This window comes from Neovison vison, chromosome 11, assembly GCF_020171115.1.
Source record: "Neovison vison isolate M4711 chromosome 11, ASM_NN_V1, whole genome shotgun sequence".
Classification (NCBI taxonomy): Eukaryota; Metazoa; Chordata; class Mammalia; order Carnivora; family Mustelidae; genus Neogale; species Neogale vison.
Window position 1 is genome coordinate 34,908,875 of NC_058101.1, and position 27,840 is coordinate 34,936,714.

The 27,840-nt window shown below is 44.8% G+C and overlaps 1 long non-coding RNA gene across 1 annotated transcript; it reads right to left on the reverse strand.

Moving 5' to 3' along the window:
• Positions 1-218: 218 nt before the first annotated feature.
• Positions 219-4,601, reverse strand: LOC122889397. The gene is made up of 3 exons (XR_006380894.1): positions 4,465-4,601; positions 685-841; positions 219-572 (listed from the first exon to the last, which is right to left on the reverse strand). It is a non-coding gene; the product is annotated as an uncharacterized LOC122889397 (long non-coding RNA).
• Positions 4,602-27,840: the final 23,239 nt, after the last annotated feature.

Below are 27,840 nucleotides of genomic sequence, written 5' to 3' on the forward strand. Positions count from 1 at the left end.
ACTCTGCGATGATATTCCTTGAGTTGTTCCAGCTTATCCAAGACAGCATCCGTTCTTCGTTTGTAAATTACTGCTACTCCTAGGAGTACCAGGGGGGCTCCGTGGGTTGAGGGTCTGTCTTCGGCTCAGGCCACGATCTCGGGGTCCAGGGACCGAGCCCCCCATCGGGCTCCTTGCTCTGCCGGGAGTCTGCTTCTCCCTCTCTCTCTGCCTCTCCCCCTGCTCGTTCTCTTTCTCTCTCAAGTAAATAAACAAAAAACCTTTAAAGAAAAAACAAAATCTTAAATTACGACTACTACCCACGGCAGGAACAATGGCTAATATTTATGGAGGGCTTTCATTACATGCTTGTCAGGGTGATAAGAGAAACTGACAAATATTATGTCCCTAAAAGATCATTGCTCTGGGCTTCCGTGAGTCAAGCCCACCCGGTTTTCTCCTAGCTTTCTGGGCAGCTCGTCCTCATCAACCCCCTTCTTCCACGTTGGATTTCTCAGATTCAGTCCCAGGCCCTCTTCTCTTGGTCAATGTAGCAGAAAAATCCTTGCAGTTAAAATACTGTAAGGAAAAACCTGTAAGGAAAGAAGAAGAAAAAGTGGGTTCTGAGATGATAAATTAATTACACTCACAGAAAACGGACTGACATCCTCAGGGCGATGAAATCTTCATATTAGTGCTTCTTACTTTTAAAGTGCAGTCAAATCACGGGTGGGTGGATCTCTTGTTAAAATGCAGGTTCTGAGTTAGCTTGTCTGAGGTGAAGCTGAGATCTTCGTACCAAGGGGTGTTGATACGCTTCGGTTCCCGAACCACCCTTTGAGTAGCAAGGCTCTAGATGATTCTATAATGAAAATGAGGTACAGATAAAGTATGGCCAGTTAAACTGACAGACCAGATCAGTGTATAGCAACAGCTGAATGGTGGGATGGCGAGTAGAGATTGTGGGAACTTTAAAGGAATATATGTTTCTGGTTTCTAAAACTCAAAATCTATTTGAACGTAAAAGGAACTTAAAATTCCTGTGACATCAGAAATGAGACTTGATTATTTTTTAAAAGGCTCAACCTAAAGACAATTGTGCAGGTTGAATTGCTAGGTTGGATATCCCCACTGAGAATCAATCATTTAATAGCAGAATCTGCAACTTTGGCTAGTCTGAATGTGGGGAGGGGGGCATGCGCCCGTGTGTGTGTCTGTGTGTGGGTGACCTTATGATTATTGTGACCATAAATTATAGAAATAGGGATCCCGGGAAAGTATAAAATAAAATAAGAATTAAAATATGGATAACAATAGAGATGATGAACAAACAACCTTAAATCCATGTAAATGGATTTTGCACAGAAATTTCTGTAATCATTGCAAAACTCATGTGGGTTTTATCAGGTTTTTAAGACACTGGATTCATTTAAGAATATCTAGTGTGTTCCTGTTGTGATTTTAGTTAAATGGACAGAAGAACTTGATCTAGGCTTGTGATCAACACTTAAATATTTGGAGAAAATTATTTCCTTAAAAACACAAGTTTTGTTCTTTATTTATTTATTTAGTCAGTTATTTTAATTTTATTTATTTGAGAGAGAGTAAGCAAGAGAGAGAGAATAGAGAGAGAGAATACAAGTGGGAGGAGGGGCAGAAGGACAGGGAGAAGCAGACTTCTTGCTGAGCAGGGAGCCCAATGCGGGACTCAATCTCAGGGCCCTGGGATTGTGACCTGAGCTGAAACCAAGAGTCAGACACTTAACCCACCGAACCACCCAGGCGCCCCAAGTTTTGCTTTATTAGTTATATATGCACTGCATAAAGAAAGAAATGCTGACTTTGAAGGTGTAAAAAAATGCTAGTTGCTTAATAAGTTTATGAGATGGTCTCATTGACCTTTTTGTCGTCTATCACATGCTCCAAGTTCCCTGCAAGCAAGCCTTCCACAGTTCCTTTTTCCTAGAATGCACCTCCCCTGATTTTCATACGCCTGTTTGTATTAAACTCAGTGACTCTTACCCTGGATTATGAACCCCTTACCACTGTACCCTTATAGCCTCACAAAGTTATTGGTATTATCTCATGTACAGATGAGGAGGCAGGCATGGAAAGGTTTTTGGTTGTTGTTGTTGTTTTTAAGTTTTATTTATTCATTTTTTTTTATTTAAAGATTTTATTTATTCATTTGACAGAGATCACAAGCAGGCAGAGAGGCAGGCACAGAGAGGAGGAAGCAGGCTCCCAACTGAGCAGAGAGCCCGATGCAGGGCTCCATCCCAGGACCCCGGGATCATGACCTGAGCCGAAGGCAGAGGCTTTAAACCACTGAGCCACCCAGGTGCCCCTATTTATTCATTTTAAAGAGAGAGCATGCAGGCAGGGGGGCAGCAGAGGTAGAGGGAGAGAGGATCTCAGGCAGACTCCAAACTGAGAGCAGAGCCCAATGTGGGGCTCGATCTGACAACCCTGAGATCATGACTTGAGCTCAAATCAAGAGTCATACCCTCAACCAACTGAGCCACCCAGCCGTCCCAGCATGGAGAGTTTTAAGCAACATATCCAAGTGGCAGATCTGGGATAGAAGTAAGGTCTCTCTTCCTCGTGAGCCCATGATTAGTAGTATTGTGCTGAATTCCGTAAACAGGGATCTCTAATGCTAAGTGATAATTCTATTCAGATAGCCTGCTGTGATCTGCAAACACAAAGTCACATAATTACAGGAACTCCCAAAGTTTTTCCTAAAAGGGGGATTTGGGACAAATCTTTAAACACTGCTTCCTTGAAGGGCTAATTATGGGAGAACACAATGAACGTATATACATATAAATTATGCTACGTGCCCTTCACAAAAATCCATGCACTAATAAGAAATCAAAGGCCCAGCACAGTGAAATTTCCTAACTTTTTTACCTGGAGAGGCAGAAGAGCACAGCAGTTAATTGCTTCTAAAAGGATTCCGGGCCCAGACTGTCTGGGTTCGAATCTTGGAGCTGCCATTTTTCAGCTGAGTGGCCTTGGGTAAGTCACTTAAATTCCCCGTGCTTGGTTGATTCATTTGCAAAGAAAGCATCATAAAGGACCTACCAGGAGGTCGTCCTGAGCTTAAAACATGAGTGTACCTCTAAAAGGAGGCAGTGGACATTTACTACGCACCTATTAATACAATAGACACATAACGAGTCAGTAGAAGAACCAGGACTCGAACCCAGAATATTAGACTTTCATCTCCTTTCCACTGGATCAGATTACTACCTTATTTGCTTGGGCTGCAACTTGCTCACGTTTTCACTCTGCAGGCAGGCTACGCCTTCCATATACTCCCCTTCCCCATTTCCCCTGCCGCCTTGCTTTTCACTGTGTAACTGAAAACCCCGACTGCAGAAGATTTATTTATAGCAGGAAAAAATTAGTGTTATTTAGCTTGAGCTTTTCTGGAACCATCAGTCCATTACTGTAAGAGCATGCACATTTACACTGCAACATCATTCTGTTTTCCCAAGGCCCTGTAATCATTAATTAGCTACTCAAAACAATGTTTATTGAATGTCTACAGAGAGCGAAGCCTGATCCAGCCTTCTTCCATCAGAATCCAACATCTTCCCTGAGCACAGACTCCCACATACCAACCACTTGCTAGACTGTTCTGCTGCGATGTCCCACATGCCCTTTAGACATGGCCACAGTTTAACTTATCTGCTCCCCGACCTTCCCCAGCTCTCCCACGTGTTCCTGATTTGGGTGAATGGAACCAACATTCCCATCTCTCCATGCCCAAACTGGGATCTGGCCTAGACTTCCCTCACAAACCACCCCACCCCCAATCAATCACCAGGCTTCATGGAACTCATCTCCTAAGGCCATATGGCCCTACTCCTCAACCACTTCCTCTTCCAGTCCCTCCTCCACATTGTAATTACATAGATCTTTTGACATCTGACCGTGACACAATCTCTAGCCCATCTGAAATCCTTCCATGTTTCCTCATCCTCCAGAGGCCAGAGCTCCACTCTGAGACACAGCCCTTCATATTCTTAGACCCACCTTCCTCTTGGAGCTTTACCCTCAGAGGACTGGCAGCCCGGCTGCCCCCACTCCCATCCTGTTTTATACCTTATTCCCTCAGCCTAGAGTACTCAACCTGCCTTGCCCAACCAGGGAACAATTGCTTCTCTTTCAAGACTGCTTTTGAGAGTTGCCTAATCCACGAAGCTTTTTTCCAACCCCTAGAGGCAGACGTCTGGACCTCCTCGTCTGTGTTCTTGAGGTCTCTCTTACATGCTGCTATTACAGCGCCTATCCTCTTCTTTAATTGCTTATGTGGTTGTTCCCCACAACCAGACCGAATACCTCCCCAAAGCTCTACTGGTCTTGGCATTCCCGGTGCCTGGCATATAAGAGGTGTCCAATAAATGCTCATGAAATACATGATCGTAGTGGCAAGAGCAAGAGCCTATCAGGAGTTCTTCTGAGGGCCCTGCTCACCTCCTGCCCCCATGCCGTACTTGCCCAGGCAGCGGTGGTCCACCTCCCTCGAGGAACAGCCCGGCCCCATGTCCTCTGTGAAAGGATGGCGGGAGCTGAGCACTTTGCGTCTTCACCTTCCCACGCAGGTACCTGCGCCAGCGCAGCTGCCTTAAGAGGAAGATGAAACCCGGATGTAAATGCACCTGGCAGAGAAGCTTCTACTCGTTCCCAGCTCCAGCAGTGTTCCGGCTTTGTCAAGACGGAATCCTGTTTCCGAAGGGGTGCGCTGGGTTTGGCCTGGGAGCCTGCAGATTCCAGGGAGAAGGGAAGGAGCCAGGTGGGCTTAGACTCCACCTTCGACCCCGATGCTGTGCAGTTGCAGCAAAGCCATGCGAGTGCTCAAGACCCTTAACTCCCGGAGAGAGATCCAGATTTAACTTATCTTGGGCAGCAAGCCCTTTGGCAAAGGGGAAAAGTCACAACTATTTTTGATGATTATAAATATTTTTGGATAAAAACTAAAATCATTTGCTACTCGGGTGCCTGCGTGGCTCAGTCGGTGAAGTGTCTTCCTTTGGCTCAGGTCATGATCTCAAGGTCATGGGATCCAGCCCTGTGCTGGGCAGGGAATCTGCGTCTCCCTCTACCTCTGTCCCAACGCCCCCCCACCACCACCCCTACCCCGGCACTCATGAACGGGGGTTCTCTCTCTCTCTCTCTCTCTCTCGGTCTCTAATAAATAAATGAAATCATTAAAATAAAAGCCGTTTGCTATTTTCCTAATACAAACAGACCCCGGGAGGAAAACTCTGACCAGGATTCTGCTACTTAATTTAGTCTCCCTGCAAATATTTACTAAATGCTGGGTAAAGAGTTTATGGGAGAATTAATTCATTGTTCCTTTCTTCAAGATGTCTATGGAGGAAAAAAAGACAAATTTCTAAGAAAAGCTGAATAATAAATAAATAAACAAGAGTTAAACAAGTAATACAAGAAGAATATGCCTCAGAGGGCTGACTCACTGCCAAAGGAGAAGTTCAGAGAAGGGAGAAGACGTTGGCCCCCAGGGCAGACTGACTCAAAGGGCAGAGGGAAGATCTCCCCAGACAGGTTGGGCCAGCAAGCCCCTTGAGCTAGAGGGCATGGGGTGGGAGTGGGGAGCATCTTGGTAGAAAGAATAGATTCTTCCAATTTGCGTTTAAGTTTTTGTTTTGCTACTTATAAGCTAGTGATCTCAGGCATTCCTTAACCTCTCTGCACCTCAGTCTTCTCGTGGGCTCCATACACCATTCAAGACTGCAAACGTTGAGCACAAACCTGTGTGCTAAGGCCTAGGTAAGAAGATGAAAAGAGATGAGTTTTGCCTCAAGAGCTACCACAGGAGGAGGGTCGGTAAATATTAGTCTCCGTCTTCCTTTCCCCTCCAGGTGTCTGTCCCTTAAAGGAGGGTTGACCAGACCCAGTGGACTATTACTTAGTGGAATGCAGGATATGGGTACAGAAGAGTGGAGACAGGGAAAAAAAAAAAAAAGGTGTGGAGACAGAAGCGGCTCATTACCATCCGCTTCGGAAGATTCCTGCCCTCCTGCCCCACCCTCTATGATGAACCGGGGCTTTCCTTCCCGAGGCCTGATTTGCAGCCATCCCCTCCCCCCACCCTTGTGCTTTGACAAAGTCTCAAACGGTTGCCAAGGTCAAAGGCAGTAACCCTTCGTCAAAGGCTATCATTATCCCAAATGCCTGCTATTTACCTGCTTACTTAACTTTTGTAATTGCAAGAGACAACCACGAGGGGGCCCAGGAGCAAGAAGCTGAGCTCGGACCCTCTCTATCAGGCAGAATGCCTGCCATTTCTGCCGAAAACTGAAGCCAGGGTCCACAAAACACACACTGCGAGCTGGAAAGAGTACCTTCTGTACCTTCTGCAGTCTCTTGGCAAAGAACATGGCTCCCCTGAGGCTAAAAAGCATTCTTAACTCATCCCATCCTCCACGGCCCATCAAGCTGGGCCAAGGGTTTCTTAGCCCCGATTCCATTTTTCAGTGTTTTCTCCTGATTAAAGCCCTTTGGCTCAGCAGGATTGTCTATAATGATAGTAAATGGTTCACACGATGATGAGGCAATCTATTCACATCCTGAGCTGCCATCCGTCTTGTAAAGCCTTGTCGCTCCCTGTCTGAATTCCCAGCCCGGGATTCTCAGGAAAGCCATCCACCTGGGGTTATTGGTTTGAGTTCCTGTGTCTCCCCCCCAAACCCACCCCCTACCCCAGTTTCTCACACCACAGGCAGAGACTTGAATAACTAATGTGCTCTACCACCTATGGCAATTCTCATCCAAATCAATCACTCATTTGCCAACACGCGCACGTGCACACACACAAGCCCACAAAACTCAGGTCCCTCTGTGCCTCTGGGGTCACGATAACTCAAGTCTCTGTGACCAAACCGGAGTGGCAAAGCTTGTTCTTCTTTAGCAGGAGTCCGCTTTCGCAAGGGTTCATCTCTTACATTTTCTTTGAGACGCTCACGCACACTCCAGCAACAATGGAAAGGAGCGCGATTTCCCAAGCAGGTTGCCTAGAAACCACTCCTGTGTTTCTGAAACTAATTTAAACATGAAAATTCAGCTCCTGACTCATGCCAGGAAGGCATATAATGGTTTTCGCAGTATTTTACTTTCTTTTTCGTTCACATTACAAAATTATGCATGCTCGTTGCACAAAAATGGAAAAGAAGATGAAAATACACAGGTCCAAAAAGAGAAAAATCCCCCATCATCTCACTCACTATCAGAGGCAATCACTGTAGCCAGTTGGGGATATTTTCTTCCAAGCCTTTTTTTTTTTCTACATATTTTAAACATTGTTGATATTAATACTGAATTTACATAGACCTTGGGTTTTTCTTTATTTTTTTTCTTTTTTTTTTTTTTCACTTCTTATATTGCCAGCCTTTCCCATCTGGCTAAAATTCTCAGAATATTGATTTTTTAAAAGACTGCATTATATCACAGTCAATTTTACATTATTTACTAACCATTCCCTTAATGCTGCACATCTATTTCCAGCCTTACACCATTTAAATCAACGTTGTCATGGCCGTCTCAGTACAAAATGCTATGTATCTCCTCATTAAAAAAAAATCAAAGAAGGAATTTCAAAGAGCCTGAATGTTTTAGAATTAGTTCAAAAATTTTAGAATGTTTTAGAATTAGTTCAAAAATTTTAGAATGTTTTAGAATTAGTTCAAAAAATGGAACTAATACATGTTTGTAATTTTTTAAAAATTTAGACACTACATTAAAAAGTAAATTAAAAGAGGGTTGTTTTGTCCAGGAGCACTTCCTAGAGGTAAACACTGCTACCAGAAGTTTTCTATGAATATAGAACCACGTATCTATGTTTATTTGATACTGCACACTCTTCTATCATTCACTTACTTTTTATTTTTTATTTATTTATTTGACAGAGAGGAAGAGAGAGCACAAGGAAAGGGAGAAGGAGTGGGAGAATCAGGCTCCCCCTCAGCCGGAAGCCGGATGCGGGGCTCGATCCCAGATTTTGAGATCATGACCTGAGCTGAAGGCAGACACTTCATTGGCTGAGCCACCCAGGCCCCCCTACCATTTGCTTTTTCCACTAACTGCACCTTGGGCATCTTTTCTACTTCAATCCAAATTGATCTCTTTTTAGAAGCTGCGAGTCTATTAGGTGACACGCTATCACTTATATGTCCTGGACGAAGCTTCTGGGTTCACTTGATCCACACTGGGTGAGCTGGGTACCCAGCAGAGGGTCTGAACCTCCACTGCTTTGTCCATACAGCCCCTTGGTTGGAAAAGGGAGCAGATGGTAGCACAGGCAAGGGCTTTTCTGCTGCAATTAGCTTTTTAGTCTATAGAGGTCTCCAAATTTTTCCCTTTTTGGTTCTTTTGTTATTGTGGTTTTCAAACACAAGCCTTTTGCTAATCTCCCCCCACCTCACTTTCCCCTACCCCTACCCAACCCCAAGGAAACACTGTTCTACCTCGGCTTCTGTGAGTTCGACATTCTTATTTATTTATTATTTATTTATTTATAGATTCTCTACGTTAGGGATCCCAGGCAGTATCTGCCTTTCTCCGTCTGGCTTATTTCATTGAGCATCACGTCCTCCACATTCATCCCTATGAATCTGGAAATGGCAGGGAGTTCCTTATTTTTTAAGGCTGAATAATATCATTCAATTATTACATATAATGCATTCACTTAATATATAATATATATTATACTTATATTTATATAAATAATACATATATATATACATATATATCTCCCCAATATGTGTGTGTGTATATATACGCACATACAATATAAGTATAATATATATACAATATAATTATATATATACATATACACACACAATCATATTTTCTTTTTTTTTAAGATTTTATTTATTCATTTGACAGAGATCACAAGTAGGCAGAGAAGCAGGCAGAGAGAGAGAGAGGAAGGGAAGCAGGCTCCCTGCTGAGCAGAGAGCCCGACGGGGCTGGATCCCAGGACCCTGGGATCATGACCTGAGCCGAAGGCAGAGGCTTTAACCCACTGAGCCACCCAGGCGCCCCAATCATATTTTCTTTTTCCACTCATCCATCAACAGACACTTATGTTGTTTCCACGACTTGACGATGTGAACAAGACCGCAATGACCATGCAGTATAGATATCTCTTCAAGATAGTGAGTTCATTTCCTTTGGATAAAAACCCAGAAGTGGGATTGCTGGATCCCAGGGTAGCTTTATTTTTAATTTCTTAAGGAACGTCCATACTGTTCTCCACAGGGGCTGCCCCAGCTGGCATTCCCACCAGTAGTACACAGGGGTTCCCTCTCCTCCACGTCCTCACCAGCTTTTGTCGTCTCTTGTCTTTTTAATCATAACCATCCTAACAGGTGTGAAGTGATAGCTCTTTGCGGTTTTCGTCTGCATTCCACTGCTGGTTAGTCACATCGAGCACCTTCTCACATGCCTGTTGGCCATTCGTATGTCTTCTTTGGGAAAACGTCTCTTTGGATCCTTTTTTAATTTTGGCTTATTTGGTTTCTTACTGTGTGAGTTCCTTGTATATTTTAGATATAAACCCTTATCAGATTTGTGGTGTGCTACTATTTTCTCCCATTCCATAGTTGCCTTTTCATTTTGTTGATGGTTTCCTTTGCTGTGCAGCTTTTTAGTTTGATGTGGTCCCACTGGTGAATTTTTTGCTTTTGTTGTTTTGCAACTGCAAACTTCTCTGATCTCCACACCTGGTGATTTTTTTTGAGCATGTTCCCCCTGTCCTTTATGTATCTTTGTTTATTTATAAGTTATATACTTATACTACTTTATGAATATGTTACTGTTTACATGTTAGAACAGATATTAATGATAGACATTTTATTGGGTTGGATTAAAGATGATATAAATTTATTTGTCTAATAATAAATTATATTTTTATTATATTTAAATTACATAATAAGACAATTTTACTCTTTTTTTTAAAAGAAAGATTTTTTTATTTATTTGACAGAGCAAGACACAGTGAGAGAAAGAACACAGGCAGGGAGAAATGGAAGAGGGAGAAGCAGGATTCCCGCTGAGCAGGGAGCCTGATGCAGGGCTTGATCCCAGGACCCTGGGATCATGACCTGAGCGGAAGGAAGATGCTTAACCCACTTAGCCACCCAGGTGCCCCCATTTTACTCTTTTTGATAAGAGCAATGTGATTTCATATGCTTCACTAAACTTAAAAATATCCACTTACCATCCTGTTATTCTGGGGTCTGGTTCTAAGTTCAGCTTCTTTCAATAATTGATTTTAAGTGTTGTCGTTCCTGGCCCCACTCGGAGTCCTGCCCAGCAAAAACGCAAACTCGTTTTGAACATTTGCTTTGTGCTCACATTAGTAAGTTTAGCTTTGATGCATGGCTACTTGGGGAGAATCTTTTTAAAACAAGTTACCCATTTTATACGCTTTAGCTTACCTAAAATTAGGTATTATCTTCCATAAATCCACTTACCCAGACAACTGTCCAAAATCAGGCCTGATCTTCTGCTTCAAACCTGCTCTCCCTCCTCTTCCACGTCTCGGCTCCCGACAGCTCCAGCCCCCCAGCTGGTCAGGCCAGAATCCTTGTGTCTCTTCATCAGCTTCCTTTCCTTCTCTCAAGGCCAGATGGAATGCCTTAGCAAATCCTATTAGCTCTACCTTCCCGACCTTTCCAGAACCTGAGCCCTTCTTGTCCCATCTCCCGTTACTGTCCTGGTCTAAGCCACGCCCTTCTCTCCCCTACAGCTCTTACACCGACGCCCTGGTTGTCTGCCCTACTTCTGTCCTTTCCCTCCACTATCTCTGCTTCATAGCAGCGCGGATGAGCCTTCTAAAGTTTTTCTGGGGGGCGCCTGGGTGGCTCAGTGGGTTAAAGCCTCTGCCTTTGGCTCAGGTCATGATCTCAGGGTCCTGGGATCAAGCCCCACATCGGGCTCTCTGCTCGGTGGGGAGCCTGCTTCACCCCCCTCTCTGCCTGCCTCTCTGCCTGCTTGTGATCTCTCTCTCTCTCTGTTAAATAAATGAATAAAATCTTTAAAGTTTTTTTGATCTGTTTCATTTTGTTTTGGACACAATGTCAAACTTAGAGAAAAGCAAGAAGACGACTAGTGCAAAGAGCACATTCCCTTACCCCATAGTCCCCTCTAGATAGTATTTTGCCCATCTGTTTATCCATGCATCCATCTAAAGGGCATGTATGGTAGACCATTTGCTCCAGAACACTTCAGTGTGTACTATTGTCTTGGATGACCATGGGATAATTACCGACCTTAGTAAATACAACATTGATACGGTAATTTTATCTAACCTACCATCTGTCTTCCTCAGCTTGTCAATTGACCCACTGATGCGCTATATGACACTTTATTTTCTGTAGAACAGGACTGAGGCTGAGATAAGAGTCAGTTGTAAAAGTCAGTTGCTAGGACTCAGGAGTCTCCTTCAATATGAACATTTTATATAGTCTTTGTCTTTTATGCTACTGATGTTTTTGAAGAATACTTGTTCTCTCTCCCCTATGTTTAAAAGAATTTTCTCATTCGGGGTTTCTGGATCTTTCCTCATCATTAAATTCAGGTTATGAATTCCTGGCCCGAACTTCACCGTGAAGCTGGGTCCTTGGCAGGGTACCACGTCTGGAAGCCCCCAGAAGTTCATCTGCCCCTTGTTGGCAGCATAAACGGTCATCACTGGTCAAGATGTAGTCTTACTTCTCCACAGGACAGTGACTACTTTCCCCCTGGCAATGAATAAGCAATCTTTGGGTAGGTGCGTTAAGACCCTGGGGGGCCCAGTGGGTTAAGCCTCTGCCTTCGGCTCAGGTCATGATCTCAGGGTTCTGGGATCAAGCCCCACATGGGGCTCTCTGCTCAGCGGGGAGCCTGCTTCCTCCTCTCTCTCTGCCTGCCTCTCTGCCTACTTGTGTTCTCTCTCTCTGTGTCAAATAAATTTAAAAATATAAATAAATAAAATAAAATAAGACTCTGCAAATATCCTGTTGCTCATCAAAATTTCCACTCCCAGTTAGCAACCATTGAGGATTCTTGCCTCGGCTGGTCTTTGACAGGATGACAGTAAGTGGTAACTTGCCACCCCAGCACATGCAGCATGCTGGCCAGCACGCACCATTCTGCTCCCAGCAAGAGCCCTTTCTTCCCCCTCATCCATTTAGCAGCATGGATGAGTGGATTGAGGATTTCAATATTTGATGACCCATTGCTGTCTTTAATTCCCCTGATGCGCAAACCGTCCTCAGTTTCACAGTGTAGGCTGCCTGGATCCTGTGCTTTTCTTTTAAAATGAGATCACATATAGGTATTCCCCATATTTTGGAAGTTCATGCTAGGCTTTTACAAAAGACCCACATCCGTACCTGTTTTCACTGTGTCCTATGCTCTGTCTAAAAGAAGCATGTCCATAGTCCAGACTCCGGATCTACCCAGCAAGTATCCAAGTTGCACATGTGCCCCGGTCCAGGTCAGAGTAGGTAAGCCAGGTGTCCAACCCAGGATCATATGTGGCACTGAGCACAGTATCTGCACATAGTAGGTGCTCTATAAATATTTCTTGAATGAAGCAGCAGCATGGTTAGAAGCACGGACTTCTGAGCTAGGTAACATTGGGCTAGAGCCTTGGCTATCCTGTGAACTGGCTATGTGGTCTTGAGCAAGTTACTTAAACTCTCTGTGTTTCAGTTGCCTTATCTGTAAAGTGGGGATAATAGTAGTTGTGAGATTAAATAAGAAAAAAACAGGTTTGAGCAGCAATTAGCACACAGTAAGAACCCAACAGGTATTCGTTATTGATATCGGTTAGCTAGCATTCAAGAAAGAGGTGTGTGCAAGTACTCAGGCCAAAGTGGGAAGCAATTAAAGGTGACATAAAGGATCTCAACCACCGGCCAGGCAGTCAAATAAACATTGGCGAGCCCCAAGAAAGAAACTGCTGTTATTAAGCTGAAGCCAGATACCTTTTCCTAGAGTTTCCGACATACTCTGCTATGCTCTAGAACTTTCTAGACCCTTCCCTCTTTGATTCTAGGCTTGGTCTTCCTGACCCTCAGGAGTCATCCTGGTAAAAAGGAAGATGTTACCCCAGGTGCTGCACTTGGGGGTGCCTGTCCTCATTCACTGTCTCTGCCAATCTCTGGAGAGTCGCTCTCAAATCAGAAGCAACGCTCAGCGGGGGCTGAGGGCCCGACAGGCATAGGGACCACTGCCTCATTTCCTGGTTGGCTGTCCAATGTTGACCTCTTCCTGCCACCACGCAGCTCATCTGCTCTGTCTGCTAGAGCTCAACAAGTATTATCTCATAGCCCTGGTAGTTAACCCGCAAACTGTTTGCTAAATAGCCCCAAGAAGCAGACAAGGCTGCGTTTGTTGTTGTTGTTTTGTTTTGTTTGCAGCTTAGTCATTTATTAAGGCACTGATGCTAGTGTTCTTGGGTATTGGTAAGGAAGTTAGGCAATGGCGACTTCTGTTTTCCACCTCTGGCCGGTAGTAGGAGGGGTTCATCTAGCACAGTGTGCCTTAGCAACTGACAGGAACTCTGAGAAGTCTCCCTTCTGGTCTGTGGCTAATCCAGGGGACTTTGGGATCCCCATTTCCTCGAGATTAGAGTGCTCACAGCAGACGCCCTCTTTATCAATTAGCTGCGTGTGCTTCCTGTCCCAGGGGTTTGACACGGGTAATTGCAGCTGCGAGGACCGGATATAAACAGGGACTTTGCAACCGCAAGCTTCCTCGTCTGTTGCTGCAGCCTTTCTGCTTCCAAAGTTCAGTAGGAAAATAAAGTAGATCTCCTGGTTCGCAGCTCCATTTCTAGCCAGTTCCTGCAGGAAGGAGTCTTACTGAAGGATGACAAGGTTGAACGGACACGGAGGGCCAGTCATTGGTGATCTATTCTGATCATCTATAGCACTTAGTAGTCACAGTGGAAAGGAAAAGCGATATGTTCATTTTCTATTTAACAGCTTGATTATAGAAGCCAAGATCGCGTTATAAGAAGCCATAACGTTAGAGCAGGAAGGGACCCTGGAAATGAAATAAAGTAACCTATTTTAGGGAAACTGAGGCCCCGGGACATTAGACTTCTCTCTCAAGACCATCACAGTGGCCAACAGTAGAGCCAAAATCAGAACCACAATATCTTAGCTGCAGGTGGAAAGTATTAGTCCTCGCACCAGTGACGTTTTCACAGAAGCAGGAGAAATATACAAGGGGCTGATTTTAGTCCTGAGATAGGCTCGGGTCCGAGCATTTCTCACAAGCCCAGCAACAGACTTGTAGAGGAGATGCTAACTGTGTCCAGATCCATTCTCCCATTCTTCAGTAATAAAATGCCAAAGGTTAGCAAGGCACAGGGCTGTTCAGGGGAAAAAAAAAAGTTACACTTCCTAGTATGCCTAACAATGAACTCATGTCTGAGTCCTGGTCAGCAGGATGTAAAGGGAAGTAGTGAGTGTTTTAAAGGACAGAAGTGTACACTTTCCTCCAGACCAATGACTGGAATGCTGACCGAAGGTCTGGAGCTGGAGCAGTCATCTTGGGCCATGAGGCAGAAGGCATGTGTTGAAGAGGATGGAACAATAAGAGAGAGGAGATCAGGACACCACCATACCATCCCTAGTTTGCCTCTTCTTATATGAGAGAGAAACATTTTTTAATCATTTTAAAACCACTGTCATTTGGGAGTTTCAGTCTCAAGAAAAATAATATAACTCTAACGCCAGCCATAAAACTATTTTGACAGTTTCTTGCAGAATTTCCTGGAAATAAAAATTTCATTTCCTGTACCTAGTGCCTGCATAAAGAGAAGCACATATTTCATAGAGAAAGACGAGAGCCAAGGAAAGAGCCCATCACAAAATATAGCCACTTTCTGCTGATTTGACTTCATTTGGTTTTTAGGCCAGTTCTTCCTTTAGAACAAACATTCCCTGGAAAAGCTAACTCCACGGTTCACACCTGCAAATCAGGCATCCTGTACTGATTTGGTAAGAGGCTTGGGCAACAGGTGTAGTTGTGTCTAGGCTTCCGGAGGACACATGACACATTGCAGGGGTAGGGGAGTAGGCCATGTGGGACTGATGGGATGGGAGGGCAGGAGACAGGATGGTGAAGAGGTGAAAAGGGAGGGAGGTGCACAGGTCCTGATTGCTCCCTGGTAGTGGGTCTACTTGTACTTGTCTTTGGGATGCTGGGACAGCATATGATCACCAGAGGGCAGCAGCGGGGGGTGAAATTCCAGCGGCCTCCACATAGGGCCGTGAACCACAGGTCCCCAGTGGAACCGGCTTGCCCTTCTAACCTGGGTCTCTTGGCTTCTCTTTGTCCAAAGCTATCCTCCTTACCAGGAGGAGTGGGAAACGAGTCGCTTCCCTGAGCAGAAGAGGCTGAACCAGCAGCTTTCCTAGTCATCAGTTCAAGGTTCCCTGACAATAATCGTTCCCTCCCTCTACATCACACATTCAACATTTTACTAAAATAGACTTTACACGGGACTGTATTTTTTTTTTAAGTTAGTCTTGCCCTAAGCAGTAAGACCTGTGAAATAGCGGGTTTTATGTGGCATAATTATTACATCAAAAAATGTGGGACATCCGGGTGGCTCAGTGGATTAAGACTCTTCCTTGGGCTCGGGTCATGATCTCAGGGTCCTGGGATGGAGCCCCACATCAGGCTCTCTGCTCAGCAGGGGGCTTGCTTTCCCCCCCTCCCCCCGCCTGCCTCTCTATCTACTCGTGGTCTCTCTCTGTCAAAGAAATAAATAAAATCTTAAAAACTAAAATGTCTGTATCACTAGAAAATCCTCTTGCTATTGCCAGTGGTACACTTAGAGAAACACTGCATTATTTTGCCAGTCCCCCCAATGACCCAACAAAAGAAGGTAATACTATCATCCCCATTTTATGGATGAGGAAACTGAGGCTCAGTGAGATTAAATAGCTTCCTCAAGAGTTTTCACCAGAGCTGGGATTTGAGCCAAGGTCTGTATGACTTAAAAGGGCTTGTCCTTGCTTTCTCCCAGGAGCAGGAAGGCAGTGACCTCTCAAGCTGAAGAAGAGGAGGAATCAGGGTAAAGACTTCCAATCCCGTATGAAATCCTCCCTTCAACTCTCCCTCACTTGCTCCATTTCTTCTTTGCCCTCAGTTCCTAAGAACGTCTCCTTCTCACAAAAACAGAACATTCCAGAATGCATTCCCTCGTAAATAAAGGTTGCCAACTCCTCATCAGGAATAAAATGTCCTTTGGAATTTTCTATCATTTCTAAAACGGTGATAAAGAAATGTGGCTGCTTATAGTTCTGAATATAGCGATGGGGAAGAACTGAAGTTTCTGGAAGAGTCTCACGGCATACCCGTGGGAGGCTGCAGAGCGTGTACTTGTCACAAGGAGCCCAGAGGACTGCGGAGAGGAGAAACCTTCACATTTACCTAAAGCAACTGCTCATACCCGAGCATTATGGTGACAGGCGTGGTGGAAAAGAAAACCCCAGACTCTGCCCCTTACCAGCTCTGTGACCTTGGACAAGCCACTATCCTCTCTGAGCTTCAATTTCGCCCTTGACCAGAGAGGAGAACTGATCGCTGTCTCAGAGGGTTATTATACTATTAAGTGGGGAGCCTGTAAGTTAGTATTAAAACATGCTACTATTATTGTTATTATTTTAGATTACTGCAAAAGTAAAAAAGGGCTTTCATGTTCAGAGAACAGTTAGCTTAAAGTAAATTGTAGCACTTGCGAAATATTGCCTTGTTTTCTTGGAAACTTCACTTTAAAAAAGAAAACAGGCTCTTTGTTTAAATATCCCACTGACTGTTGAGCCAGCGCCCTGGGCCTGGGTTGAGATGCCCAAGGCCATTCCCTTCTTTCTGTAAAGCCTAGAACTGGGTGGAGTCTTTTCCTTGAAAGGGCAATTTCCTCTTGGGGTGGGGGTGGAGGGGGTCCCTTGCCCACCCCACCCCCCCGCCTTTCTCCTGACTATTTTCCCTTGGCACTGTCCAGTAGAAAGATAATGTGAGCCACAGGTGTCATTTTAAATTTTCTAATAGCCATATTTTTTAAAAAGATTTATTTTGTAATTTTGGTGGGGGATGGGCAGAGAGAGAGAGAATCGCAAGCCGACTTCCTCCTGAGCATGGATCCCCACGCAGGGCTCAATCTCACAACCCCGAGATCACGACCTGGGTGGAAATCAAGAGTCAGACACTTCGCTGAGCCACCAGAGGTCCCAAGATCTTGTTATTCTTAAATACTGAAGAGTGCATTAACTTTTTGCCAAGAGCACTGTTCTAGATTTGAACTCCAAGGGTTAAAGCTTCAAAACTTAGAACCAGTATTTTGAAGGAGGGGAGTTTTTAGTCAAAAGACTGTAGGTGGGAAGAAAATTCTAGAATCCAGTCCCCCTTTCATTTCCGTAGAATATGGGAATGAACACCATTTGTTGCCCTGTCGTGGAGAAGTGGCACTTCTCATGGAGTGTGTGGGGGGGGGGGAGTCTGACACTCACAGGCCTGCCGTTTGTGGTGGAAGGATACAGATGCTAGCCACGTGCAAGCACCACGTGCAGAAGGAGACGGAACAAAAGCAACCCTGAAATCTGGGCCCACTACAACATGCTCTTCATGAAAATTTGCCTTCAATTTAGTCGCCCATTAACACTCCAGAATGTGCTGGGGTTGTTCGCATCAGTGACTTGCAACAGGAGAACAGATACAGCAATTGCCGAAAATAAAAAAAATAAATAATTTTATTTATTTATTTTTTTTGAAGATTTTATTTATTTGACACAGAGAGAGAGAGGGAGAGAGGTCACAGGTAGGTAGAGAGGCAGACACAGAGGGGAGGGGGAAGCAGTCTCCCTGCTGAGCAGACAGCCCGAGGCGGAGTTCGATCCCAGGACCCCAAGACCAGGACCCAAGCCAAAGGCAGAGGCTTAACCCACTGAGCCACCCAGGCACCCCAAATTTTAATTTAATTTAAATGTATTTTTTAATTAAATTTTTATTTAAATTAAATTTTAGTTTAATTTAAAAAAATAAAAAAGAAAAGAAAGGGGGCATTTGAGTGGCTCAGTCGTTGAGCACCTGCCTTCGGCTTGGGTCCTGATCCCAGGGTCCTGGGATGGAGCCCCCCGTCGAGCTCCCCGCTCGGTGGGAAGCCTGCTTCTCCCTCTCCCTCTGCCCCTGCTTGTGTTCCCACTCTTGCTGTGTGTCTCCTTGTCAAATAAACAAATAAAATCTTAAAAATAAAAAAATAAAAAAAGACAGAGAGAAAGGGAAGGAAAGGGAAAAGGAAGGGCAGGGAAGAAAAGGAAAGGAAAAGAGGAGCTGAAAGAACATTTCCTAAAGCAGAAAAGATATTGTTAAATTTTGAAGTATCCCTTATCCCAAAGTCTCACTTCAGACATTTTTTCCTCTTTCCTGAATATTCTAGCCCAGTACACATGACCTTTTGCCTCTGCCCCAGGGCCCCACAGAGAGTACGGGCAGGACTGACAGGACATGACTTTGCCCAAATTACTTTCACTTTCTCCCCACCAGGCCTCCGTCACAGCCACGGAGAACTGTTTTATCTTCCTCTCTAACCCCAAATGGAGCAAGCGTCCACGTTCTCAGGAACCAAAGCCACCTGTTACCACTTAGGATGAGTGAAGCAACCTTTGTCTATTACTTATCTACCATCTGACCTCACAAGACAGAAGCTACGTACTGCAAGTCACAGAGAAACAAAGATGGAGACAAACTGGGTCCCCAACATCATAGAACCACAACCCAGCTCTGGAAAGCTTATGCGTGATAAAACCCCTATCCCCCTCACAACTACTACCATCCCCCATAGCTCTCTGTGAGCCCCGACTTTACCCAGCTCTGCTCTATCGCCAGCATAAATTTAAGCTCTGCGGAATGACAGATAGCCTTGGGAGAATCACTCTCTGTCTCGCCAATATTTCTTTGTCACGGTCTATCTTGATTATTCTGGAGAATGGTGACTCACTCCGTAGAGGTTGATTGACCGAGGAGAGAGAACATCATTCCTATTACAGCCTAAATGTAGATATCGGGGACCCCTCCCCAACCTGTCCCCCGCCACCACCACCGATAAGTAAGCAGCTACTTCTACAACAACTTGTCTATTCCTGAGGGCTTTATCTGTCCAATCAGCTTAGGGTTGAGGGAGTTTAGAGCTGTCAGACACTCGTCAATGGCTGAAAGAGAAAGAAATATAGAAAAAGATTTGTCAGTAATCACTGTGTACCAAACTCACATTTGTCTTCTGTCTAGAAAGCTGGTCATTGACTTTGACTGTGGTCTCATTGATGCTGTTAGAAATATTTTACCTCTAAATGAAAATAAAGATGAACTGTCTTTCCAAAGAAGCAAAAGGTAAGAGATAATTTAAAAAAAAGAAAGAAAGAAAATTTGATACAATTCCGTTTGATGTTTGATGACATTCAGTGTCTCAGAATGGTGCTTTGGGGATAATTTTCCCTTTTGATCTTGCGGTATGAGCAGACACAAAGACCATGTATATAAAAGAATAACCTGGGTGCACAAGGCTGAAAAAAGAACTTGCCAGGAAAGGGAAAAACACACATACATAAATAAGCAGAAATAGTAACTCCTGTTTATTAAGCTATAATTTCTTCTCCACTCCATACCGTACCAAGCAATTACTCAGCAATACACTTCAATGTAAAGAGTATGGTAAAACCAATTTTTCAGATTTAGCTCACTTTACTGCCAGGTCAGCCCTCTCCATGTGTACCTGTCCCCCGCCCCTTCCACCACCCCTTCTCCCTCAGGGACCAGAGAGTTGCACTCCTCTTGATTTTTCCCATAAGCCGCAGGGACCTAGAATGATCTGAAGCAGATACACAGTCTTCTCAATGTGCCTTTCTCTTCCACTTTCTTTTCTTGCTTCCCTGCACCCATTACAGACCCCCCTCCTCACTAGGATCCTTCCATCCCCGGCAGTTTTGTCTGTGATCTCTCTTGCCTCCTCCGTCTGATTTGGCGAGTCTGTAAGCATCCACGAGGCTGCACGACATGGAACAAACAGAGGTCAGCAAAATGTCAAAATCCTGGCTTTTTACTGCCTGGCTGTGTGATCTCTGGCAAGCTACTGAACATTTCTGCCTCAGGACGAAGTAGCTCTAATAGTACCTCAGAGGAATTTTGAGGCAATTCAATGAGAAAAGGTACATAACGTTTAGGGCACATAAAGTACGTATTAAAGAGCAAGGTTCTTTTCTTGCCCGGTCCGTTCCCTCCGGTAGTCTTGGTTTAAAGGATTCTTTGTCACCAGTTACACTAAATAGGGTGGCGTCCTTATTACTCAGATTTCATTCAGTGTTTTCATTCATTATTCTAAGGAACACAATAACATGTCATTTTTGGTGCCTGCCTCTGGGGAGGTCGTGACATCTTTTTTTGGTCATAGATCATTTTCATAACCAGCTCTTTACCTTCACAGAATACAGCAGGGTCTGCTCAGTTTGAACCTGTGAGGATCCTCAGTGGTTTCCCGGAAGCCGTCTCAGCCCCTGGGGAGCCAGAGGAGTATCAACCGAGAAGTTTCTACTTCTCTTCCACTCAGAGGGCACTGCCGAGAAAAGGTGGGAGGGCTGCCTGCTCAAGTGTGGCCTTCAAAGACAAGGTGGAAATGAAAGAGAGGTGAGAATGGGCGCAGTAGCCTATGAACCCGAGACACGTAGCTGTGGGGAACCGCGGCCCATAAGGAGTCATTTGCATAAACCAGTTCACAACCGGAAAATGGAACCACCTGCCATCACAGCCTGGAAGACAGGGACAGGATTTTCCAGTATGGCTTTCATTGTAGAGGAGATCACACCTCATCTCAGCTCTCAGGGCAATTGATTGGATGCTGCTCACACAGGTTTCTTTGATGAGGAAAAAATTGCAAAATCATTCATTTTCTTTTCCTTTACATTTCCGTTCCCATGAAGTCAGAGGCCAGACTCAGTAGCAAACAGGGATGAAGATATAGCTGAGGCTGCGTGTAAAAGAGACATAAAAATGGAATTTTATTTTTCTGATAAAACAGTTTGCACATTAGTTTTCCAGAGCTGGTTCATGTTCTGAATATGAACATGAAACTGGCTGTTGGAGACCCAGTTTCCCATCTTTTTGCCCTGTTATTCTCAATACATAACTTCCATCCAGTGATGTCAGATGGCTGCTCTGGCTCCTACCATCTCATCAACATTCCAGCTGGCAAGAACAAAAGAAAAAAGGAAGGTCATCTTGCTTTCCTTCACAAGAAGGCTGGAAGTTCAGGGACACCTGGGTGGCTCAGTCGATTGAGTGTGGGACTCTTGATTTTGGCTCAGGTCCTGATCTCAGCAGTGGGATGGAATTCCCACAGGGCTCAACACTCAGCGGGGAGTCTGCTTGAGATTCCCTCTCTCTCTCTCTCTCTCTTTCTCCTTCTGCTTCTCCCCCTGATCATATACACACATGCACCCTCTCTCTGAAAGAAAGGAAAAGAAAGATGAAAGAAAGAAAAAAGGAAGGAAGAAAGGAAGGGAGGGAGGGAGAGGGAGAGAGGGAAGGAAAGAAGAAAGAAGGGAAAGGAGGGAGGGAGGGAGGAAGGAAGGAAGAAAAGAAAGAAAGAAAGAAAGAAAGAAAGAAAGAAAGAAAGAAAGAAAAGGAAAGAAAGGAAGGAAGGAAGGAGGGAAGGAGGGAAGGAAGGAAGGAAGGAAGGGAGGAAGAAAGAGGGAGAGAAAGTTAAGTCTGGAAATCCCAAATATCAATTCCACTTTTATACCATTGGCCAGAACTTAGCCACATGGCCATACTAGTTGCAAGGGAGGCTGGGAAATGTAGTCCTAAAGGGGCACACATGAGTGGAGCTAAAACATCACCACAGAAGAAGGGTAGACTGTGATATTGGGGGACAGTTGCAGTTAGCACTCTGGCCAAAGAACCCAACAGATTTATAAAGCACTGAAACCTGCTGGGTATAAGGACATCTGCATATTTTATGTGGGTAGTGAAGCCTATAGGTGGAGAAAAGAGGAGAGCTCTACTTAATACTGTCATGCTAAAATTCAGGCTCAGTGTTCCAAATCTGCTGGTTTTCAAGAGAAACCAGAAAAGATTTTTTTTAAATATGCTATCTACCAATTTTAAATTGTTGGCTCAAACATATTTTAACACTGTACAGGCTACATGTATCTGTAGACTGATATTTGGGACCCTGTGTTAGGTTCCATTTGCATGAAAATCTCGACTGTGTTTACCTCTCAGCTTGAAATGCTAAACTTTAGAAATCCAAAATCAGAGCTAAAAGGCAAATATATTTAGTTTAAAAAAAAAAAAGGTTGATCAAGACAAACTCTTGAAAGTAAATCATTTCTTGGCTTGTGAGTCAGGCATTGAAACACAAAAATCATGAGTTGGCCATGGATTTCCTTCATCCTTCAAACATCCTATTTCACTTTTAGGTGTGAAAGAACTTTACTCTCTCTCTGGTTTGCAATGATCTGGTAGTTACTTAACTGAATAAATGAATTGGAAGAAACACTCAGGCTCCATTTTTCAGCACAAGGTAGAAATGACAGTAGGCACAGCAGCCGTGAATGTTCCACTCAGAGCTCCTGTTGTGGGAGCATCACTGTTGCCCCCAAAGCTGCCGGCCCATCTGGATCTGCTACCATGTTCACGTGAAGACCCGCTTCAGGTGAGCTTCTTCCAACCCAGACCGAGCATTGGACCTTCTCCAATGGTGGACTTTGGCTCCCAGACTCCCCAGAGGCCTAACCAAACTTCTCTAATTTTTTAATTTGGTTTTTTTTTTTTTTTTTTTTCTGAGAGAGAGAGAGATAGATAGCACACGTGCATATGCATGGTGGGGGGGGAAAGGACAGAGGGAGAGTCTCAAGCAAGCGCCTCCATGTGGGGCTCAATCTCACTTCCCTGAGATCATGACCCGAGCAGAAATCAAGAAAGGGACACTTTGCCCGCTAAACACCCCCAGGCTAAAGCTTTCTTATAACTGTACTGCAGTCTAAGACTCCTCCAACCATACCCTCCTTCCTTTCACAGGTGTTAGAACTCTCCCCACTTTCCCCTGCCCTCTCCTCCTCTATCCTTTGCAGACCTCCCCGCCTCAGAAATCCCTTGCATATCTAATCCCACCTTGACATCTGCTTCAGCGCAGATGTGAACTACCCCAGCAGGCTAATGACAGCAGCAGCAATTACAGGAGCAATTGCGAGACTGTGTGCTGGGTGCCCGGCATGGGGCTTACTTACACGGGGTGTCAGAGATCAGGGGGCTGGCGGCGGGGTAGGGGGGCAGATGGGCAAAGTAGGGAGGGGAGTAAGAAGTACAAACTTCCAGAAAAAAATAATGATGATGGCTGACTTTACTGTGTATGCTCTAGGACATTACATTACAGCCTCACAAGCATTGTCTTCACAAAAATCCTGAGGTGGGTAGTGGACGGCCATTCTCCTGATTGTAGGGATGTGCCACCAGATTCGAGAACTTGCTTGAGATCTTGTATCCAGCAGAGGGAGATGGTGATTGAAACCCATGTTGGTCTGACTCCAAAGCCCAGTTGTTCATCCATCAGAGACTTGTGTACCCCTCCCAAATTCTCCCATCTCCAAATATCACCATGACTTCCATGATTGATGAATGGTGCCTGCACAATTATTTACTTAACATTTTTCTTTAACTAATTTTTGAAACTTGACTCTGTTTATTTAAAAAAAGGAACTTCATATCCCTAAAATAAATGGTCGTCTGCCAACCCTGACAAAAAAATAATCACCATATGGGGCACCTGGGTGGCTCAGTGGGTTAAGTCTCTGCCTTCGGCTTGGGTGGTGATCTTGGGGTCTTGGGATGGAGCCCCACATGGGGCTCTCTGCTCAGCAGGGAGCCGGCTTCCCCTGTCTCTCTGCCTGCCTCTCTGCCTACTTGTGATCTCTGTCTGTCAAATAAATAAATAAATAAATCTTTTTTATAAAAGGGGAAAAAAATTACCATAAAAACAGAACAACAGCATCCAATTTTAGCTAGGCAGTATAATAACATTTAAGAAGACACTGTATCTAACTAAAGGCTCAAAATCCAAGGTCTGCCACTCATTTCATTGGTTTTTTTCAAGGGTAGAGTAGTAAGTGTTAGATGGTAAGGAAGCACTAGCATCACATGAAGATTTTTTTTTTTCTTGACAAAACCAGAAAGATGGAAAAAACTAAGAAGGGACTAACTTTCCCAGTCGGTGTCTCCATGTTCTTCAACGTTACATCCACGTATCCCTAAAATCCTCTTGCGGGGGGTAGGATTTGGGAAATGATGACTGATGGGATGGAAAGAATGCTCATTTGGATGGAAAAACAACTTTATACATTGGTCCCTGGCCCCCAAAAGAAGAGAAAAGTCAATCTCATAACTTTTCAGCCTTTGCAGGTTCTCAGCGCTCACAATTGTCCCCTTGGTTTATCTAGAGGGTGCAATTTTTCAAAAAGTAAAACAACACCGGAGCCTGCAGTGTGAGTGAAGCCCGCTCTCGGGGCAGGTGTATCCGGTAGAGAAACAAAACACCGCTCTGTGGTTAGGCCGCCTGGTGCACTAGAGTTCAGCACATTCACAAATCAGCCTGCCTGGGGGGGGTTGCTGAAGCCCACACCGCGAGGACATGGCCCCTGTATAAAACCCGCCCAGCCTCTCTGGGTATAGACGACAGCACTGACCCAGGGCTGAGCAAAGGGCAGCCCACAGCTCCTGCCACCTCTGAGTTGGGCCTTCCTGCCACGGCCCCTGTGTCCCTCAGGGCTGGGGTCCTCCTGCCCCAGGGTCACGCATTGTTGCCGTGGCGCAAGCCGGCTCTGGCCACACTGTGAATGGGAGAGAGCTTTGAACCCAGCAAGGAGGTTGCCAGGGTTTGTCACCAGCCGTCCTTTCTGACTCGGAGTTCCAGAATCAATTTTCACTAGGATCACTTGCATTTGCTCTGTAATTGATTGGCAGATGTAGTTGGATCTGGGAGCGGAGACAAGACTGGGATGCCGCAGTGGAGAAGTGTCTCGGGGCTTCTGCACCTTGAACCCCTGCCTTGTGCCCACTCTGCGGATGGGAACACAGAGTCAGGAGAAACTGAAATGAGTGGCTTGAAGGCTGAAGCGGGACCGTGGGTCTACGACAGATTCCTCATTCTATACCACTCTAGGCCTCTGGATCTTCCGTGTATTATTCTTTTGAATTAATCCCCATCTTAGCAGACATAAGAAGTGGAGAAGGAAGGGAGGAATAAGTAATATTTGTGGAATGCAAAACACCTTAAATGCCTCATCCCGTTTAATGCTAAAACCCCTATGAGGCGTGTGTGTTCGCTTCTCTGCCAAAAAGAAAATTTTGAAATACAAGAGGCTAATTGCCAAAGGTCACCCAAAGCGAGAATTCAAGCCCAAGTGGTCTGACCCCAGTGACCAAACCCATAACCACGACGCTGTCTTTTCAGACTGACACACGTGAGTCCAAACCCAGACTCTATCTTCTGTGTTATTTGGGGCAAGTCACTTGACCGCTCTGACCACTGTTTTCTTATCTGTAGAGTAAGGATAAAAATACTGATTATCATTTAAGGCTGGTAAATAAAGCACTAAATCAGGTTTTTTGTTCAGATGTGCTTTGCATAGTGCCTAGGATGCAGGAGGAACTCAATAAGTGCTAAGTAGTATTAGCAACTGAATCGTGACCCTAAGACGATCCACTTCCTCTTTCCCTCTATAATGGCTGTCCTCTTTCCAGTTTCCACCTGCTGTTTACCTAAGCAGAGCCTTCCCTTTTGTCCCAGTCACTCAGCAAGGCTGATCTGGGGAGGGGAAGCTCACGAGACAGAGAGCTCATCCAGCCTCCTCACACAGCCTCTCCCCTGTGGAGCCACACGCGGGAAACCAGGGCAGGCCCACCAAGCACTTCCAGACCCATCCAGGATTTTTGAAGGCAATGACGAAATGCAGGAGAGATGGCATCGTAGAGCTCTTGGTCACAAGGGGTAATGCACCCCAATGGGGGCCACTGAAAACAAGATGCCCATGACCTATGTGTGTCGCCGGGACGTTTCAGAGAAGGAGGAGCTCTGTGTGAGGAGTGAACTGAAGAAGGACCATCCTGTGATGGGGAACATCAAATTTGCAGAATCTCTACATATAAGGGTTTTAAAACACGTCTGTGAATTCTTTGACACCCATCACCTCAAGAGGTGGCACCTAGTCCCCTTACCCTTGAAGATAGGCTGGACTTAGTGACCTGTGTGACTTTTAGGCTGTATTATAAAGGGTGGTTTTGGCCTGACTCTCTGTGGGGATGCTTGGTCTTCAAACCCAGCGGCCATGACAGGAGGAGGCCGGTGACAATGGAGAGGACAAGTATGGCTGTTCTGGTCCTCAGCTCCAGGTGACATCCCAGAGAATGGACAGCCTCTGAGATCAGTCTGTCTGCCAACTGGTGAGAGACTCTAAGTGAGCACCATTTCCCGAGCCCAGGCAACAATGAAGATTGTTGTGTTAGGCCACTGAGTTTGGAGAGAGTCGTTACACAGCAAATAATTGGATACTACGATATATTTCACAAAGCTCCATCTCTGGGTCACCGTTAGCTACTGGGAGCTTTGTGTTACTATCGATTTTAGTTTCTTAGAAACTATTAATTTAGCACTTTCTTTCATGATGCATAGTACTTTGTGTGAGGTGCTTACCAAATAGTTTCACAATCCATGGCAATCATTTGTATCAATTTTTTTAAAGATTTTATTTATTTATTTATTTATTTGACAGAGAATGAGAGAGAGAGAGCGTGAGCAGGGGGAGAGGCAGAGGCAGAGGGAGAAGCAGACTCCCCACTGGACATGGAGCCCGATGCAGGGCTTCGTCTCAGGACCAGCGGAACATGACCCGAGCTGAAGTCAAATGCTTAACTGACTGAGCCACCCAGACACCCCCATTTTTATCAACTTATTTCAAAATAATTCTGTAATAGGAACTAGAAATGTGACTCACTTTCTGTGTTCCACCGAGGGAGAAGCAGATAGGTAGCCTTTCCTTGGAATAAACCCGAGGAGAGATTTTTGGCTCCCTAAGCCCACAAAAGTGGGGAAGTTTTAGAACACATTGACCCTTGAAGCCCTCTTTGAAGGAGGACTGAAACAAATAGAGAAGCAGAGCCCTGATTCTCCCCAGCCCCAGCATCTTGGGCTGTGAAACAATAATGAAGAAGTTTTCTGCAAACTATCAGCCAACTGTCAGGTGTTTTCTAAGTACCAGTTTTGTTGTCAACACTTGTGGAGTCCACATCCAACCTTCAGCACCTACAATAAAAATGGGTATTTATATAAATGTTAATACATATATACACATACAAGTGTACATACACTCAAGGCTCCACTATCTTTTTTTAAAAATATTTTATTTATTTATTTAAACAGATGGAGATCACAAGTAGGCAGAGAGGCAGGCAGAGAGAGATGGAGAAGCAGGCTCCCCGCTGAGCAGAGAGCCAGATGAGAGGCTCGATCCCACGACCCCGAGATCATGACCTGAGCCGAAGGCAGAGGCTTTAACCTACTGAGCCACCCAGGTGCCCCAAAGCCCCACTATCTTACCCATTGTGCGTCTTGGACAAATTACTTGACTTCACCATCTCAGTTTTTTGTTTCTAAAATGGAGATAATACTTTCCTCATAGGATTATTGAAGTAAACAACTAGAGCAGACCAAGTTCAATGCATATCAGTTATTATAATAATCTATACATATGCATAACACATATAAAAGAGAGATGGGGA